At 45.7% G+C, this 20520-nt stretch overlaps 1 protein-coding gene across 2 annotated transcripts in view; it reads left to right on the forward strand.

The window, feature by feature from the left end:
• Nucleotides 1-20520, forward strand: part of MED13L (mediator complex subunit 13L) — a 421642-nt gene that overhangs the window by 15716 nt on the left and 385406 nt on the right. The gene's annotated exons all lie outside the window — the stretch shown is intronic.

Below are 20520 nucleotides of genomic sequence, written 5' to 3' on the forward strand. Positions count from 1 at the left end.
ACACCTGTCCACATGTGTTGTTTTGTTGTCTGTCTCCCCCTTCTAGACCATGAGCCTGTTGTTGGGTAGGGACCGTCTCTATGTTGCTCTGCACACAATAAGCACTCAATAAATACGATTGATTGACTTGTACTTCCCAAGCGCTTAGTACAGTGCTCTGCACACAGTAAGCACTCAGTAAATATGAATGAATGAATGACAGGGACTGTGTCCAGCCAGATCTGCTTGTGTCCACCCCAGCGCTTAGTACGGTGCTTGGCGCATAGTACGCGCTTAACAAATACCATGATGATTATAATTCATTGTTATTAGAGCGGGGGGAGACGGACATGGATACAAATGAATAAAATTCATCGCCGCCCGATTCGGCTGCCGCCAGACCCTCGGTTGGCTCAGATCTTAGTTCTCTACCAGGCGGGGAGGGGCTCTCGGCCACCTTGCCAGGCTGCCAGCTTTAGGGCGGAGAAGCAGTCACGGTAGAGCACGCGGACTCGGGTTTTTCTTTTTTATCCCTCAGGAGTTTAGTGCTGAACTTTTCAAACAGCGCTGCATTCCGCAAAATGCTAATGAGTTTCAAGTGACAAATCTCAGCAGCCGGACAGACGTGCGCGTCAGCGAGCAGATGGGGAATAGGGGAGCGAAAAGCGGGAGCGAAGCCAAGGCAATAGAGAAACTATTACGGGAAACGAATCGGAGGGAAAACAAGGGCGTTAAATGGCGTTCCGTTTAATAAAAACGGGTTCGAGTCTCTTTATCGGATTGCTCTTTTAGATGCGAAAATTTCCATTGTGGAGCCCTGTCATCGGGAGCTGTTTAAATTCCACGTAGCCTTGTGCGTTTAGAATAGACGAGACTTCAGCCCGGGTTGGCAGAGTTTTCTTTACCTCCTAAAGATATCGGCAAATGAGTAATGTGTACTAAAAATCTGTCCTATGCGTATATATGTGGATATAGCATATATACTACTACTACTACTACTACTACTACTACTACTACTAATTGGCATTTGTTAAGCGCTTACTATGTGCAACGCACTGTTCTAAGCGCTGGGGAGGATACAGGGTGATCAGGTTGTCCCACGTGGGGCTCACAGTCTTAATCCCCATTTTACAGATGAGGTAACTGAGGCCCAGAGAAGTTAAGTGGCTTGCCCAAGATCACACAGCAGACAGGTGGCAGAGTTGGGATTCGAACCCATGACCTCTGACTCCAAAGCCCGTGCTCTTTCCGCTGAGCCACGCTGCTTCTCTACTACTACTCATGTAATGACTATATATGTATAGGTATATGTGCTCATCTATGGGTAGTTTCATTCATTCATTCAGTCGTATTTATTGAGCGCTTACTGTGTGCAGAGCATTGTACTAAGCGCTTGGGAAGTATAAGTTGGCAACATATAGAGACGTTCCCTACCCACAGTCTCCACTGTTATAAAAACTGTTATAAAAATAGAGGGTAGAGACAGTGGCTCTTAATCTTGTGGTCATAACCATTGCAAGGATCTCTCAAGGTTTTTGTTGTCTATCTTAGTACTCCTGCGCCAGTAATAACCTCTTGGTTTATGAGGTTTTGGATTTTTTTTTTTAAAAGGCATTTGTTGAGCACTTACTATGTGCCAGGCACTCTTCTGAGTGTGGGGTAGATTCAGTCGTATTTAATCATATTTATTGAACACTTACTGGGTGCAGAGCACTGTACTAAGCGCGTGGGAGAGTACACTTAACTTCTCTGTGTCTCAGTTACCTCATCTGTTAAATGGGGATTAAGACTGTGAGCCCCACGTGGCATAACTTGATCTCCTTGTAACCTCCCCAGTGCTTAGAACAGTACTTTGCACATAGTAAGCACTTAACAAATGTCATTATTATTGTTATTATTACAGTATAACAATAACAATAATAATACAATGCAATAATAACAAAACAATAGATGCAAGCTAATCAAGTTGGACACAGTCTGTGTCCCACTTGGGGCTCTCAGTCTTGACCCCCATTTTACAGATGAATTAGCTGAGGTACAGAGACATGAAGTGATTCGCTCAGGGTCACATAGCAGACAAGTGGCAGAGCCAGGATTAATAATAATAATAATAATAATAATAATAATAATAATAATAATAATAATAGTATTTGTTAATCGCTTACTGTGTGCCAAGCACTGTTCTAAGCGCTGGGATAGATACATAATCAGGTTGTCCCAAGTGGGGCTCACAGTCGTAATCCCCATTTTACAGATGAGGGAACTGAGGCACAGAGAAGTGAAGTGACTTGCCCAAAGTCACACAGCTGACAACTGGCGGAGCTGGGATTAGAACCCAGCTCCTTCTGACTCCGAGGCTCATGCTATACAGTAGGCCACGCTGCTTACCTGTGGTAGCAGAATATCAAAAAAGCAGAAGCAATATGCACAGTTTATTTTTCTTGGTAGTGAACTGATCAATCATTCAATGGAATTTATTGAATATTCGCACTGTGCAGAGCACTGTTCTAAGTGCTTGGGAGAGTACAGCGTGGCTCAATGGAGAGAGCATGGGCTTGGGGTCAGAGGTGTTAATATGTTTTGTTAATATGTTGTTAATATGTTTTGTTTTGTTGTCTGGCTCCCCCTTCTAGACTGTGAGCCCACTGTTGGGTAGGGACCATCACTATATGTTGCCAACTTGTACTTCCCAAGCGCTTAGTACAGTGCTCTGCACACAGTAAGCGCTCAATAAATACGATTGAATGAATGAATGAATAATCCTGGCTCCACCACTTGTCAGTTGCCTGACTTTGGGCAAGTCACTTCAATCAATCAATCAATCAATCAATCAATCATATTTATTGAGCGCTTACTGTGTGCAGAGCACTGTACTAAGCGCTTGGGAAGTACAAGTTGGCAGCATGTAGAGACGGTCCCTACCCAACAATGGGCTCACAGTCTGGAAGGGGGAGACAGAGAACAAAACCAAACATATTCACAAAATAAAATAAATAGAATAGATATGTACCAGTAAAATAAATAAATAGAGTAATAAATATGTACAATCAGACACATTCCCTAACCATAACGAGCTCAAAGTCTAGAGGGGGAGACAAACGTTTAACCGTTTTTTTTTTTCACTTCTCTTCTCTGGGCCTCAGTTCCCACATCTGTAAAATGAGGATTACGACTGTGAGCCCCACTTGGGACAACCTGATTACCTTCTATCCCCTGCCAGTGTTTAGAACAGTGCTTGGCACATAGTTAGTGCTTAACAAATACCATCATTACTATTACTATTATAACAGAACAACAGAATTAGGGGGAAATGTTCCCTGCCTGTAATGAGCTTAAAGTGTAGAGGGGCTTTGTTGTAGAATCATGGAACAGGCAGTATCTCTAGTGATTGAAAGAGATCATTTTTTTTGCAGCTTGGTATTTTTTTTTCTAGTGGCAGGCTACCAAAAATCAAACAAAACTAATAGGAAATTTTTGTGTGGCTTTAAAGGAATCCAATAGCTTCACTTAAACTACATTTTCTGGGGACTCCTTTCAGTAGCTTCAATGTGTTGCTCCATTTGTGTGTAATCCTCTTTAGAAGCTAGAGCTGATCAATAGCACGGTTTTCATAGAGGTCACTGGAATACTGAGTTTTTGTCCAAGCCTACAGATTTTTCCAGTTGGGAATGTTCAAAGAATGTTTCCATTGTTCCGTTGAAAGTGTGTTCTTGAGAGCCCTATGCATTTCCCTTTGTAGATCGTGTGGCATTTGACAGATAAAATAAGACAGGGCAACAAGACCTTGGGTTTGCATGTAAATCAAGTGCCTTTAACCAAACTAAAGAGGAAAACCAAAATATGATAATTATGGTTTTTGTCTAAGCGTTTACTATGTGCCTAGCACTGTACTAAGCAGTGTGGTAAAGTCCCGTCCCACATGGGGCTCCCAGTCTAAGTAGGAGGTAATAGGATTTAATCCCCATTTGACAGATGAGGAATATAATAATAATAATAATAATGATGGCATTTATTAAGCGCTTACTATGTGCAAAGCACTGTGCAAGCGCTGGGGAGTTACAAGGTGATCAGGTTGTCCTACGGTGGGCTCACAGTCTTAATCCCCGTTTTTACATTTGAGGTAACCGAGGCACAGAGAAGTTGAGTGACTTGCCCAAAGTCACACAGCCGACAATTGGCAGAGCCAGGATTTGAACCGGTGACCTCTGACTCCAGAGCCCGGGCTCTTTCCACTGAGCCATGCATATAAAGCACAGAGAAGCAAAGTGACTTGCCCAGGGTCATCCAGCAGACAAGTAGCAGAGCCGGAACTAGAACCCAAGTCTCCCAACTCCCTCTAGATTGCAAGCTTGTTGTAGGAAGGGAATATTTCTGCTAATTCTGTCATATTGTACCATCCCAAGCGCTTAGTACATACAGTAAGTGCTCAGTAAAGACAATGGATTGATCGATCCCAGGCCTGGTCTCTCTCCATTAGGCCACACTGCTTCCCCCAAATAAGAGAACAGCCTGGTATACCGGTTAGAGCCCGGGCCTGGCAGTTAGCAGGTCAAGGGTTCTAATTCTGCCTCCACCACTTTCCTGCTGTGTGACCTCAGGCAAGTCACTTTACTTCTCTGGGCCTCAGCCCCCTCATCTGTAAAATGGGGATTAAGACCGTGAGCCCCATGTGGGACAGGGACTGTGTCCAACCTAATTAACTTGTATTTACCCCAGCTCTTTGAACAGTGCCTGGAACATAGTGAGCGCTTAACAAGTACCATAAAAAAAAAACCCAAGAGAACAATGAACACATCTTGCCACCGGTCTAGCAAAGCCCAAGTGTGTTGTCAGGGTCACTGGAAACAGGTCATTTTTAGGACTGGGGATGAGACAGAGAAAGGGAGTCCCCAGAAAAACACTTTCCTGCTCTCAGAGACCTCTTTGGTCTCGGTCTCCAGCCCTGCCTTGGACCAAGTTAGTCATTAGTAATAATAATAGTAATAATAGTAATAGTATTTGTTAAGCGCTTACTATGTGCCAGCACCGTTCTAAATGCTGGGGTAGATACAGGATAATCAGGTTGTCCCACGTGGGGCTCATAATCTTAATCCCCATTTTCCAGGTGAGGTAACTGAGGCACAAAGAAATGAAGTGACTTGCCCAAAGTAACAAAACTGAGAAGTTGGGGAGCCGGGATTAGAACCCATGACCTCTGACTCCCAAGCCCGTGCTCTTTCCACGAACCCACGCCGCTTCAATTCAGTCATATTTAATTGAGCCCTTCCTATGTGCAGAGCACTGTACTAAGCACTTGGAAAGTACAATTCAGCAACAAATAGAGACAGTCCCTGCCCACAATGGGCTCGCTGTGTAGAGATCCGGCAAAGGAAAAAAAAAATGGTAACTCTGAATGTGCTCTTATAACCAAGTGGGAAGTGGAGATGGCTTTAAGTCAGTGGCGAAAATAAACTGACATTTCATTTTGAAGACACGGAGGCTTTCAGTCTGGTTTGCGATGATGACATCCCTCAGCGGGGAATGCTGCCTCCCAGACTTGTCCAGGATTCAGAAGAACTCTGAAGCTATTTGCTCTGAGAAGAGGTGGTGGGATAGGTTATTGAGAATATTTATTTTGACGGTTTTGACACCTGTCCACATGTTTTGTTGTCTGCCTCCCCCTTCTAGACTGTGAGCCCGTTGTTGGGTAGGGACCATCTCTATATGTTGCTGACTTGTACTTCCCAAGCGCTTAGTACGGTGCTCTGCACACAGTAAGCGCTCAATAAATATGATTGAATAACGTAATAATAATAGTAATAATGACAGTGGTGTTCATTAAGCGCTTAACTGTGTGCCAAGCGTTAGTGTATTCACAAGAAAAGCAGGCCAGACTCGGGCCCTGTCCCTCTTTGGGCTCACATTCTAAAGGGGAAGGCCAACAGGTAGTTCACCCCCCTCTAAATGAGGAGGAAACTGAGGCCCGGAGAAGCGAAGTGACTTGCCCAAAGTCCCTCCGGAGTTAAGTGGCAGAGCCATGATTGCAGCCGTGGTCCTCTGGGTTCCCAGTGAGGCCACACTGCTTCTCTGAGAAGCAGAGATGCACCGTCGCTCAGTGGAAAGAGCCCGGGCTTGGGAGTCAGAAGTCATGGGTTCTAATCCTGGCTCTGCCACTTATCTGCTTTGTGACTTTGGGCCAGTCAGTTCACTTCTCTGAGCCTCAGTTGTCTCATCTGTAAAATGGGGATTAAGACTGTGAGCTCCACGTGGGACAACATGATCACCTCGTATCCTTCCCAGCACTTAGAACAATGCTTCGCACATAGTAAGTGCTTAACAAATGCCATCTTTTTTTTTTCCTCTGCTGTGTGTTGGTTTTCAAGTGGACGGATCTCCCCTGAAGGTCTTTGCTCCTCCCTTCCTTCCCTTCCCCTCCTCCCTTTCCCTTCCCTCCATCTTCCCTTCCCCTGCCTCTCTGCCCAGCCTTTCTTTCCTTTTTTTTTTTTTTTGGTTCCTCTGTCCCTTTCCTTGCTTACCCTCCGTAAGTTATCGCCACTTCTTTCCATGAAAGCGTAATGTTTGACCACCGCATGTTGCAATAATTTATAGAGAAATGAGCCATTCCCATTTTCCTTTGGAAGTTTGTTGCACTCACCCTCAGGGCACCTCACATCTTTTGTGCGTGGGGAGTGCTTGTAACTCGTGAAGGAAATCCGTATAGAGACAGCCCCCTGAAATTTGAGTGGCTCCATTTTCCCCAAGGAGCTCACACCATCCTGCCCAACAGTCCTGGGGTAACAACCCAGAACTGGAAAGGGCCCACAGAGAGCCAAGAGGAGGTGGGCCACTGATGGGGTTCTTTACAGGGTAAATTCTAATGAGCTGAAAAGATTCATTAACAAGAGCTCTGGGGTCAGCTTGACTTCAATTGCCACTGGTTTGTTTTGTCTGGGAACCTATTTCCTTGGCTGTGATTTCTTCCTCCCGGTAACAGGGAGAGGAATAGGAACTTCATCATCCTCAATTGATTTATCGAGCGCCTGCTAAGTACAGAGCACCAAACTGAGCAGTGTTGGCAGGCTTCTGGCCTGGAATGCCCTCCCTCCTCATATAATAATAATAATAATAATAATAATAATAACAATAATGATGGCATTTATTAAGCACTTACCATGTGCAAAGCACTCACACCGATCATTGCTCGCTCCAACTTCATAGACTTATGGTGGGCACGTCTCCTTCAGGAGGCCTTCCCTGACGAAGCTCTCCTCTCCTCCTCTCCCTCTCCCTTCTGTGTCGCCCTGACTTGTCCCCTTCATTCATTCTCCTTCCCATCCCCCCAGCTCATATGTAGATAATAATAATGATGGCATTTGTTAATCACTTACTGTGTGCAGAGCACTGTTCTAAGGGCAGAGGGGGATACAAGGTGATCAAGTTGTCCCACATGGGGCTCACGGTCTTAATCCCCATTTTAGAGATGAGGTAACTGAGGCTCAGAGAAGTGATTTGCCCAAGGACACACAGCAGACATATGGCAGAGTGGGATTTGAACCCAAGATCTCTGACTCCAAAGCCCGTGCTCTTTCCACTGAGCCATGCTGCTTCTCTCTCCGTCATTTATTTGTTTATATTAATGCCTGTCTCCCCCTCTAGACTGTAAACTCTCAGTGGGCAGAAAATGTGTCTGTTGTGGTAGTGTACTCTCCCAGGGGCTTAGTACAGTACTTTGCACACAGCACGCGCTCAATAAATCCGATTGAATGAATGACACGTTCTCTGCCCACAACGAGCTTATAGTCTAGAGGTGGAGACAGACATTGATATAAATAAATGACTTGAATAATTTCATTCATGCATTGTCATATTTATTAAACGCTCACTGTATGCAGGGCACTATACTAAGCACGTGGAAAGTACAATTCAGCAAAAGAGAGATAATAATAATAATCTTGGTATTTTCTAAGCACTTACTAGGTGCAAAGCACTGATCTAAGTGCTGGGGAGGATACAAGGTGATCAGGTTGTCCCACGTGTGGCTCACGATCTTAATCCCAATTTTACAGATGAGGGAACTGAGGCCCAGAGGAGTGAAGTGACTTGCCCAAAGTCACACTGCTGACAAGCGGCGGAGCGGGATTTGAACCCATGACCTCTGACTCCCAAGCCCATGCTTCTTCTACTGAGCCACACTGCCACCCACAATGGGCTCACAGTCTAGAAGGGGGGAGACAGACATCAAAACCAATAAACAGGCATCGATAGCATCAATAAAAATAAATAGAATTGTATATATATATATACGTATATATATACACATGTGCATCAAAGCAAGTAAACAGACATTAATATAAATAAATAGAATTATATATATATATACACAGAAGTGCTAGGGGGTGGAGGGGTAGAGCAAAGAGAGTGAGCCGGGGCAATGTGCGGGGAGGGGGAATAATTTACTGACCCATGCATAAGCGCTGAGGGTGAGGAGGCTATCAAATACCCCAAGGTCACAGAGCCAAGTGACCTTAGGGTTTGCAAAAGGGAGAGGGAGCTTGGAAAAACAGGGCTTAATCTGGGAAGGCCTCTTGGAGGAGATGGGACTTGAAACTGAGTTTAGCTTATGAGTGGTGATGGGGAAAATTTTGGTATTTGGACCTGTGTCACCTCCTCATTTCAGGAGTGCTGTGAACCATGAAAACCTTTTTTCATTAGCCTGATTATGGGGGAATTCAGAAATGAGGCTTCCACCCATCTACTCCTTCAGAAACAGAACTTAGCACTTAGCCTTTAAAAAGAAAAGCCATGTGGTCTAGGGGAAAGAGCCTGGGCCTGGGAATCAGAGAGCCTGGGTTCTAATCCCACCTCTTCTATTTGTTTGCTGCTGTGACTTTGGGCAAGTCACTTGGCTTCTCTTTCCCTCAGTTACCTCCTCTGTAAAATGGGGATTAAGACTGAGCCTCATGTGGGAGAGGGATCGTGTCCCCCCCAATTACCTCGTACCTACCCCAGCGCTTAGTACAGTGTCTGGCACATAGTAAACGGCCCTTTCCTCTCCATCCAAACAGCTGGTTCAATCTCTCATCCTATCCCGACTGGATTACAGCATCAGCCTCCTCTCTGATCTCCCATCCTCTTGTCTCTCCCCACTTCAGTCTATACTTCACTCTGCTGCCCAGATCATCTTTGGGCAGAAATGCTCTGGGCATGTTACACCTCTCCTCAAAAATCTCCAGTGGCTGCCTGTCCACCTACGAATCAAACACAAACTCCTCACTCTCGGGCTTCAAGGCCGCCCATCACCTCGCCCCCTCCTACCTCACCTCCCTTCTGTCCTTCTCCAGCCCAGCCCGCACCCTCCGCTCCTCTGCCACTGCTCATCTCCTCACCGTGCCTCGTTTTCCCCTGTCCCACCGTCGACCCCCGGCCCACGTCCTCCCCCTGGCCCGGAATTCCCTCCCTCTGCCCATCCGCCAAGCTCGCTCTCTTCCTCCCTTCAAATCCCTACTGAGAGCTCACCTCCTCCAGGAGGCCTTCCCACACTGAGCCCCCCTTTTCCTCTCCACCTCCCCATCCCCCCCGCCCTACCTCCTTCCCCTCCCCACAGCACCTGTATATATGTTTGTACAGTTTTATTACTCTATTTTACTTATACATATTTACTATTCTATGTATTTTGTTAATGATGTGCATATAGCTTTACTTCTATTTATTCTGATGACTTGACACCTGTCCACATGTTTTGTTTTGTTGTCTGTCTCCCCCTTCTAGACTGTGAGCCCGTCATTGGGTAGAGACTGTCTCTATATGTTGCTGACTTGTACTTCCCAAGCGCTTAGTACAGTGCTCTGCACTCAGCGCTCAATGAATAAATAATAATAATAATGATGGCATTTATTAAGCGCTTACTGTGTGCAAAGCACTGTTCTAAGCGCTGGGGAGGTTACAAGGTAATCAGGTTGCCCCACGGGGGGCTCACAGTCTTAATTCCCATTTTACAGATGAGTAAATATGATTGAATGAATGAATGAACAAATACTATTCTTTTATAAAAGGAACTGTTACCGTATGAGCGTTTTCTCTCTGATTCCGAGGAAACATGACTGTGAAAGTCCTCTAGGCTGTGAGCTCATTGTGGGCAGGGAATTTGTCTGTTGTACAACAGATGTTTTGAACAGTGTTTTGCACACAGTAAAAACTCAATAAATCGATCGAATGAATGAGTCATGCTACCAAAAGTAAAGCACTATTGTTCCGTATTTCCAAAGCTCTCCATTGTAGTTTGTACTCTGCCGAGCTAGACAAGTGCTGGGTCTACAGGCAAAAAGAAATATTCAGCTGCTGAAATACGAGGCCTTTAAGGGTTTGGAAGCATGCAGAGTTTCAAAGTAGATTTGTATTTCCTTCATTTATGTGGCCGAACAAAGTGCCATGAATAGTTACCACTTATTTGGTGTCTATATATAACTCGAGGCGACTGCGTAAAAATGATATTTTGCTGCCTTGTGATGATGGGGTAGGGAATCGGAGCTCTCTAACCCGCAGACGGGGCTGATCTCGAGTCTGTCTGCAAGATCTTGTAGCATTTAATTAAATGGTGGTGTAATTCCCGCGAGAACCCATACTTTAGTTAAAGTTTTTGGACCGTGCACTGAGTTGGAATGTCGGCTGAGTTTGTTTCTTTCCCAGGTTTTGTGTGGCGGACTCGTAAAAGGCACGTCCATTTGTAGCCAGATAGTCATACTTGGGATTTCACATGGAATTGCCAGTAAATTCCAGGCAGCGAACGGTCCGATCTGCGACGCAAGTCTTTCTAATGTTCCACGTAAAGTGGCCACGGTTTCCTCACTGGAAATTCCGGGCGACTGGTTAGAATATCGATCGCGTGTTCACGCTTGTCCTGTAATCGTGGTACAGGTTTACCGTAACCTTGGATGGTGGGGGGGTCTCTGGTATTTCAGTCGGCACCCCGGGTGAGAAACTGTGGGTAGGGAGTGTGTCTTTTTATTGTTGTTTTCTACTCTTCCAAATGCTCAGTACAGTGCTCTGCACATAGTAAGTGCTCAATAAATATGAGCGAATCAATGAATGAACTGAGAAGCTGGTTTGGATTTAGAAGGTCACAAAATTCCCTGAATATCTAGAGTTGCTCAGAAGCAGTCGTTGTTTTAAATTAATCCCATAAAGCCAGCGGTTGCTGTAGATTTCCGATGACCCTAATAGATTTGTGGTATTTGTTAAGACCTTCCTGCGTGTCGAACACAGTTCTCAGAGCCGGGAAAGATGATAGAAGATAATCCACTCCGACACAGTCCCTGCCCCACACGGAGTTCACAGCCGTAGTAGGAAGGAGAAGAGGTTTTGGAAGCCCATTTTACCGACGAGGTAACTCAGGCTCAGGCAAGTGAAATGACTTGTCCAAGGTAACTCAGCGGACAAGCGGCAGAGTCAGGGTTAGGACCCAGGTCCTCTGACTCCCAGGCATGTGACCTTTCCACAAGGTCACAGTAATGCTCATTCTAATTTTGAAATATCAAAAGTATTTTTTTCTGTAGTACATACCTGGTTTCCAGGGACAGTATGTAGAAAAAAACCCATCTTGATTATTTAGCTGTTTTGTAATAATAATAATAAAGATGATATTTGTTAAGTGCCCACTTTGCATTAAGCACTGTTCTAAGCGCTGGGGGGATACAAGGTAATCAGGTTGTCCCACATGGGGCTCACAGTCTTAATCCCCATTTTACAGGTGAGGTCACTGAGGCACAGAGAAGTGAAGTGACGTGCCCATAGTCACACAGCTGACAAGTATTGCCAACTTGTACTTCCCAAGTGCTTAGTACAGTGCACTGGACACAGTAAGCACTCAATAAATACAATTGAATGAAAAAATGGCGGAGCTGGGATTAGAACCCATGACCTCTGACTCCCCAGGTCGTATTGTACTTGTTTCAGCTGCAATGATAAATTGTTTAAATAACCAAGGTAGGAATTTAGCGAATGTGGTAACAATATGTAGACTTTCAGCTCGTGGGCCGGGATCGTGGCTACCAATTGTGTTTTCTTGTACTCTCCGGAGCGTTAGTACAGTATTCTCCGTACAGTAAGCGCTCAGTAAGTACACTCAATTGAAATAGAAAGCTTTCGTATTAGTCCAAGCAGCCCGTCAGTTAACTGACAGGCATTTGACCCACCCAGAGCAGGCACAGGATTGGTCGATGTTCCTGGATGTTCAAGCGCTTAGTACAGTGCTCTGCACACAGTAAGCGCTCAATAAATACGATTGATTGGAGGAAGTGTCTAACACCTGGCCGAACGTGGCTCAGTGGAAAGAGCCTTGGCTTTGGAGTTAGAGGTCAGGGGTTCAAATCCCGGCTCCGCCAACTGTCAGCTGTGTGACTTTGGGCAAGTCACTTCACTTCTCTGTGCCTCAGTTCCCTCATCTGTAAAATGGGGATTACGACTGTGAGCCCCCCGTGGGACAACCTGATCACCTTGTAACCTCCGCAGCGCTTGGAGTAGTGCCTTGCACATAGTAAGCGCTTAATAAATGCCATCATCATCATCATCATCAAATCCAAGATAATCGTGTGAAAACAGGGATTTCATTACGCTTTGAAACACAGTCACGACTGTGTTAGAGAAGCAGCGTGGCTTAGAGGATAGCGCCCAGGCCTGGGGGCCAGAAGGTCATGGGTTCTGATCCTGACTCTGCCACTCAACTGCTGTGTGAACTTCAAGTCACTTCACCGCTCTGGGCCTCAGTTCCCTCATTTGTAAAATGGGGATCGAGACTGAGCCCCATGTGGGACAGGGACTGCGTCCAACCCTGTTCACTTGGATCCAGTTGTCAGCTGTGTGACTTTGGGCTAGTCACTTAACTTCTCTGTACCTCAGTTACCTCATCTGTAAAATGGGGATTGACTGTGAGCCCCCTGTGAGACAACCCAATCACCTTGTAACCTCCCCAGTGCTTAGAACAGTGCTTTGCACATAGTAAGTGCTTAATAAACACCATCATTATTATTATTATCCACCCCAGCGCTTAGTACAGTGCCTGGCACATAGTGAGTGCTTAACAAATACTGCGACTATTATTAGTATTAGGTACTATACTCCATGGTATATGTGTGCATATACACACATAATTTTATTCATATTAATGTCTGTTTTCCCTTCTAGAGTGCAAGCCCATTGCAGGCTGGGAACATGTCAACCATCTCTGTTGCGTTATACTCTCCCAAGCGCTTAATACAGTGTCTGGTACATAGTGAGTGCTTAAAATACTGCAGTTATTGTTAGTATTAGGTAGTATACTCCATGGTATATGTATAGACACACACACACACACACACACACACACACACAAATAATTTATTCTTATTAATGTCTGTCTCTCTAGAGTGCAAGCCCTTTGTGGGCTGGGAACACATCAGCCATTTCTGTTGTGTCATACTCTCCCAAGTGCTTAGTAGAGTGCCTGGCATATAGTGAGTGCTTAACAAATACAGCAATTATTATTAGTATTAGGTAGTATATATATATATATATATATATTATATAGGTGTATGATAATAATGGCATTTGTTCAGCGCTTACTATGTGCAAAGCACTGTTCTAAGCGCTGGGGTAGATACAGGGTGATCAGGTTGTCCCACGTGGGGCTCACAGTCTTCATCCCCATTTCACAGATGAGGGAACCGAGGCACCGAGAGGTGACTTGCCCAAGGTCACACAACAGAAAGGTGTCAGAGCTGGGATTAGAACTCACATCCTCTGACTCCCAAGCCTGTGCCCTTGCCACTAGGCCATTCTGTTTCTCTAACGTAGTGTGCTCTCCCAAGCGCTCTGCATGTACGGTGCTCTGCACACAGTAAGTGTTCAATAAATGCAGTTGATTAATAATAGTGATGGTATTTGTTAAGCGATTACTATGTGCAAAGCACTGTTCTAAGCTCTGGGGAGGTTACAAGGTGATCAGGGGGCCCACAGTTTTAATTCCCATTTTACAGATGAGGTAACTGAGGCACAGAGAAGTTAAGTGACTTGCCCAGAGTCACACAGCTGGCGGAGCTGGGATTTGAACCCATGACCTCTGACTCCTAAGCCTGTGCTCTTTCCACTGAGCCATGCTGCTTCGCGATTGATTGAGGAGTGAAGCTTATAAGGGAAGGCATAGAGGGAGAAGGATAAGGCGAACCAGCCGGCAGAGAGTGGATTGAGGGCCTTAAAGGTAACTGTTAGGGGTTTTTCCTCGACACGGAGACGGTTTTGATCTTTTAAAAGAAGGATGCGGGCAGCAGAGTGAAGTACGGATCGGAGGTCAGGAAGGAGGATGATGCTTTAGTCAAGGCAGGATGTAGGATCAGTGTGGACCCAGAGGAAGGGATGGATCCTGGGAATGTTGTGGTGTAGGGACTGTCTCTATATGTTGCCGACTTGTACTTCCCAAGCGCTTAGTACAGTGCTCTGCACACAGTAAGCGCTCAATAAATACGATTGATTGATTGGAAGAGCCCACCGGACTTGGCGACAGATGGAAATTGAGTGGGGGGGTCAGAGGTAATGCCAACGCCAAGGGCCAACGACGGGGCGGGTAGATTGAGACCTCAGTGACCTCTGGTTCGAGAACGGTTGTGTCAGCGTGCGTATCTTTGGTCATGTGGAATTCAGCAGTGGATTCCCAAGTGCTTAGTACAATGCTCTGCACAGAGAAAGTGCTCAGTAAAGGTGATTCATATGAGATTTGTCATTGAAAGTTATCCCTTGTGACAACTGAGTGTATTCAGTGGGCTTCATTCTTGTCTCTGTCACTGACTTTCACTGTTTTTCCTTCGGCTTAACATTTCCTTTCCTTCCCCTGCTACAGGCCTCTGTTCTCCCCATCTCCAGAGCTCTTCTGAAGTTGGATCTCTTCCAGGAAGCTTTCCCTGATTTTTTTAGCAGTGTTATTTGTTAAGCGCTTATGTGCTAGGTACTATACTAAGTGCTGGGTAGAAGATAATTGGATTGGACACGGTCATTTATTCATTCAGTAGTATTTATCGAGCGCTTACTGGGTGCAGAGCACTGTACTGCGTGCTTGGGAGAGTACGATTAACAGACACATTCCCTGCCCACAGTGAGCTTATAGGCTGCAGTCCACGTCCTACGTTGGGCTTACCATCGTAATCCCCATATTACAGATGAGGGAATTGAGGGCAAGAGAAATAAAGTGAGTTGGCAAAGGTGACATCGTAGACAAATGGCGGAGTCCTTCTATCTCCCAGGCCTGGGCTCCTTCCACTGGACCATACTGCTTTTAGATTCATTGATTCATCTCTGGATGAATGGCATGGGCTGTCTAGGAGATAATAATAATGATAGTGATAATTATGGTATTTGTTAAGTGCTTACTATGTGCTAGGCACTGTACTGAGCACTGTGGATTCTAATCCACAGTGAGAAGCAGCGTGGCTAAGTGGAAAGAGCATGGGCTTTGGCGTCAGAGGTCATGGGTTCAAATCCCGGCTCCTCCAATTGCCAGCTGTGTGACTTTGGGCAAGTCACTTCACTTCTCTGTGCCTCAGTTCCCTCATCTGTAAAATGGGGATTAAGACTGTGAGCCCCCCATGGGACAACCTGATCACCTTGTAACCTCCCCAGCGCTTAGAACAGTGCTTTGCACATGGTAAGCGCTTAGTAAATACCATTATTATTGCAGTTTTTGTAATTTTCTTTTAAAGTTGCCGTCTTTTTCAAAGCCATGAAGCTCATGAAATTCCAAGCCATTTGCAGGTAGGAACAGAGCAAAGCAGTCAAGGGTTCTGTTTGTTTCAAACTCGGAAATAGGTGATATTTTTCTTGTAAATATTCTGGTCTCGAAAGTGCCTTTGAACTTTTGCTTCCAGTTTTCTCAAAGCCATACTCTTTTACAGGCAGAGACTTTTGGCTGTTTTCTTAGATGGTGAGCCCCATATTGGACAAGGACTGTGTCCAGACTGATTAACTCATATCTACCCCAGTGTTGGCACATTGTAAGCACTTAAAAATACTACTTAAAAAAAAAAAAGAAAAACCTGGGTTCGTTCATTCAATCATATTAGTTGAGCGCTTACTGTGTGCAGAGCACTGTACTAAGTGCTTGGGAAGTACAAGTTGGCAACATACAGAGACGGTCCCTACCCAACAGCGGGCTCACAGTGTAGTAGGGGGAGACAGACAGCAAAACAAAACATGTGAACAGGTGTCAAGTCATCAGAATAAATAGAAGTAAAGCTAGATGCACATCATTAACAAAGTAAAATAAATAGAATAGTAAATATGTACAAGTAAAATAGAGTAATAAATCTGTACAAACATATATACAGGTGCTGTGGGGAGGGGAAGGAGGTAGGGCAGGGGGGATGGGGAGGGGGAGAGGAAGGAGGAGGCTCAGTCTGGGTTCTAATTCCAGCTCTGCTACATGTCTGCTGGGTGACCTTGGGCAAATCACTTCACTTCTCTGGGCCTCAATTCCCTCATCTGCAAAATGGGGATTGAGACTGTGAGCCCTATTCATTCAGTCGTATTTATTGAGCGCTTACTGTGTGCAGAGCACTGTACCAAGCACTTGTGGGACAGAGACTGTTCAACCTGATTGTCTTCTATCTTCTCCAGCATGCAGTATAGTGCCGAGCACATAGTAGGTGTTTAATGAATGCCATTAAAAAACAACACCACTTTCTTGCTTTGGTCTCATCAAATATATTGATTCAAAAAACTCCAGGCGTAATCTACTCTCTCTGGCATAAATGTGCTTGCCTGCTCCGTGTGTTCCTATTCACATGGCTATTACTGTAATATGAAATTTTTAGCTCAAGAACAAATTCAGTTAGGGTGAAAATGGAAACTCAATATTTCAGTTGAGGGAAATTAGTATGAGTGTTTTGCAACTGCTTTTTTTTTTAAAAAAAACTGGGTGATTGGTGTTTACTGCATTGTAGTTCAAGTTTCATTTTCCTTCAAGATCCTTTAAGTTTCAAGGCTTCGTGTTTCATGTTTTCTTAGATTGGAAAAAAAAATCCACTTTGTAGTGTGTTGGCTTTAATGAATTATAAAATCAGAGTTAAGTATTTCTGTCCCCCCTCCCCCCCTCTTCATTTCACTCATTCAATCATATTTATCAGGTTAATCATGTTGGACACAGCCCCTGTCCCCCGTGGGACTCACGGTCTTAATCCCCATCTCTCAGACAAGTTCACTGAGGCCCAGAGAAGTGAAGTGATTCACCCAAGGTCCAACAGCAGACATGTGGCAGACCCGGGATTAATAATGGCATTTAATAATGGCATTTATTAAGTGCTTACTATGTGCAAAGCACTGTTCTAAGCGCTGGGGAGGTTACGAAGAGATCAGGTTGTCCTACGGGGGGCTTACAGTTTTCATCCCCGTTTTGCAGAAGAGGGAACTGAGGCCCAGAGAAGTTAAGTGACTTGTCCAAAGTCACACAGCTAACAAGTGGCAGAGCCGGGATTCAAACCCATGACCTCTGACTCCAAAGCCCAGGCTCTTTTCACTGAGCCATGCTGCTTCTCTAGAACCCAGGTCCTGCAGACTCCCAAGCCCTCCCTCTATTCCTTCCTTCCTTCCTTCCTTCCTTCCTTCCTTCCTTCCTTCCTTCCTTCCTTCCTTCCTCCCTTCCTCCCTTCCTCCCTTCCTCCCTTCCTCCCTTCCTCCCTTCCTTCCTTCCTCCCTCCCTCCCTTCCTATTGAGTGCTTACTATGTGCAGAGTACTGTACTAAGCGCTTGGGAAGTACAGCTCGGCAACATATAGAGACAGTCCCTACCCAACAATGGGCTCACAGTCTAGAAGGGGGAGACAGACAACATAACCAAACAAGTAGACAGGTGTCAATACCATCAGAATAAATAGAATTATAGCTATATACACATCATTAATAAAAGAGTGATAAATATGTACAAATAAAATAGAGTAATAAGTATGTACAAATATATACAAGTGCTGTGGGTTGGGGAAAGGGGTAGGGCAGAGGGAGGGAGGGCGGTAATGGGAGGGAGGAGGAGGAGCAGAGGAAAAAGGGGGAGCTCAGTGTGGGAAGGCCTCCTGGAGGAGGTGAGCTCTCAGTAGGGCTTTGAAGGGAGGAAGAGAGCTAGTTGGCCGATGTGTGGAGGGAAGGCATTCCGGGCCAGGGGAAGGATGTGGGCCAGGGGTCGATGGCGGGACAGGGGAAAACGAGGCCTAACGGTGAGGAGATTAGCGGGAGAGGAGCGGAGGGTGCGGGCTGGGCCAGAGAAGGACAGAAGGGAGGTGAGGGAGGAGGGGGCGAGGGGATGGACAGCCTTGAAGCCGAGAGTGAGGAGTTTTTGCTTGATTCGAAGGTTGACAGGCAACCACTGGAGATTTTTGAGGAGGGGAGTGACATGCCCAGAGCGTTTCTGTACAAAGACGATCCGGGCAGATAATCCACTAAGCCACAATGCTTCCTAAACGACGAGATGGTGGCGCAGTGAGAAGGTTGGCATTAGGAGGAAACAGAAACAGTTCACCACAGAACATATTCTGGCAACTTGGGCCTTTTGATTTAGAAAGGGGGAATTGTGGAAAAGGGAAACGGAAGGAAGATGAAGGGTATGGGTTTCCAGTTTCATATGGGTTTCCAGTTTCATCCGTGAGCTTAATTTACTCTCAGCATTGATGGTTGTTAAGGTGGATAGCTGTTTTCAAAGATTCAGTTGGTGGGAAGTATCTCAAACTCAGATTCGGTAGCTAAAGAATCAACGAGCCCGCATAGCTTTGCTCCTTGGTTGAATCGAGAAGCAGCGTGGCATAGCAGAAAGAGCCCGGGAGTCAGAGGACCTGGGTTCTAATCCCGGCTTCACCGCTTGTCTGCCTTGTGACCTTTGCATAAGTCCCTTCACTTCTCTGGGCCTCAGTTCCCTCATCTGGAAAATGGGGATTACGACTGTGAGCCCACTGTGGGGTAGGGACTGTCTATATATGTTGCCAACTTGTACTTCCCAAGCGCTTAGTACAGTGCTCTGCACACAGTAAGCGCTCAATAAATACGATTGAATGAATGAATGAATGAGCCCCATGTGGGACAGGGACCGTGTTCCAACTCAATTATCTCATTTCTACCCCAGCGCTTAATACAGTGCCTGGCACATGGTAACCACTCATCAATACCATTTTTAGAAAAGTATTCTCCATCTGCTATTAAATGGTATTTCTGTCAAGTTTCTGTTGGAAAAAATTCAAATTCAAGCAGAGAGCAAGGGTTTAATTAGGGAATGACTGTGCTAGGCGCTAAAGAAATAATAGCTACTAGTAACCTTGAGTCCTAATTTTATTAACAGTTAATTCAGAAATCTTCCTTGGCATGTGTGAGGCACTACTTTGAGAGTGTGAACTGCTTCACTGTTGAAAAGTGATTTGAAGTGTAATTTCTAGGCAGGGAGAAATGGAAGAAACAATTTGAAAGGAAAAATAGATTCAAATGTGCTTGTGGTTTTTTTTCCTCATCCTTACTGGGAATCCTGACCGTAATTTGTCTAGGACTGAGCCCTTATCATACAGGCCCGGATTTGCCAGATTGGCAGCATGTGTTTGGATGGGTGAAATGGTTTGACTGGAAAAGACGATGACGTGCTCGATTTATCCCACAATTTGTAGCCACGTGCCCTGTTGAAACAGAGAAGCAGCACAGTCTAACGGGTAGAGACCGGCCCCGAGAGTCAGAACGTCCTGGATTCTCATCCCAGCTTTGCCACTTTTCTGCTGTTTATCCTTAGTAAAATCTCTCATCCTATCCCTCCTAGATTACTAGGAGAAGCAGCGTGGCTCAGTGGCAAGAGCCCGGGCTTTGGAGTCAGAGGTCATGGGTTATAATCCCGGCTCTGCCAATTGTCAGCTGTGTGACTTTGGGCAAGTCACTTCACTTCTCTGGGCCTCAGTTCCCTCATCTGTAAAGTGGGGATGAAGACTGAGAGCCCCCCCGTGGGATAACCTGATCATCTTGTAACCTCCCCAGCACTTAGAACAGTGCTTTGCACATAGTAAGCGCTTAATCAATGCCATTATTATTATTGTTACTGCATCAGCCTCCTTTCTGACCTCCCAACCCCCTGCCTCTCTCCACTTCAGTCCATACTTCATTCCGCTGCCTGGATTATCTTTCTACAGAAACGTTCAGGGCATGTCACCCCCCTCCCCAAAAGTCTCCAGTGGTTGCCCATCAATCTCTGTATTAAGCAAAAACTCACCCTTGGCTTCAAGGCTCTCCATCCCCTTACCCCCTCCACCCTCACCTCCCTTTTCTTCTTCTCCAGTCCAGCCCACACCCTCCACTCCTCTGCTGCTGCTAACCTCCTCACTGGGCCTCGTTCTCACCTGTCCCACCATCGACCCCTGGCCCATGTCCTACCTGTAGCCTGGAATGCCCTCCCTCTTCAAATCTGCCAAACCTCACTGTTCCCCCCACCCCCTTCAAAGCCCTACTGAAGGCACACCACCTCCAAGAGGCCTTCCCAGACTAAGCCCCCTTTTCTCAGCTCCCCAGCCCTTCCGCAACAACTCGACTTGCT

This window comes from Tachyglossus aculeatus, chromosome 21, assembly GCF_015852505.1.
Source record: "Tachyglossus aculeatus isolate mTacAcu1 chromosome 21, mTacAcu1.pri, whole genome shotgun sequence".
In the NCBI taxonomy this organism is placed as follows: domain Eukaryota; kingdom Metazoa; phylum Chordata; class Mammalia; order Monotremata; family Tachyglossidae; genus Tachyglossus; species Tachyglossus aculeatus.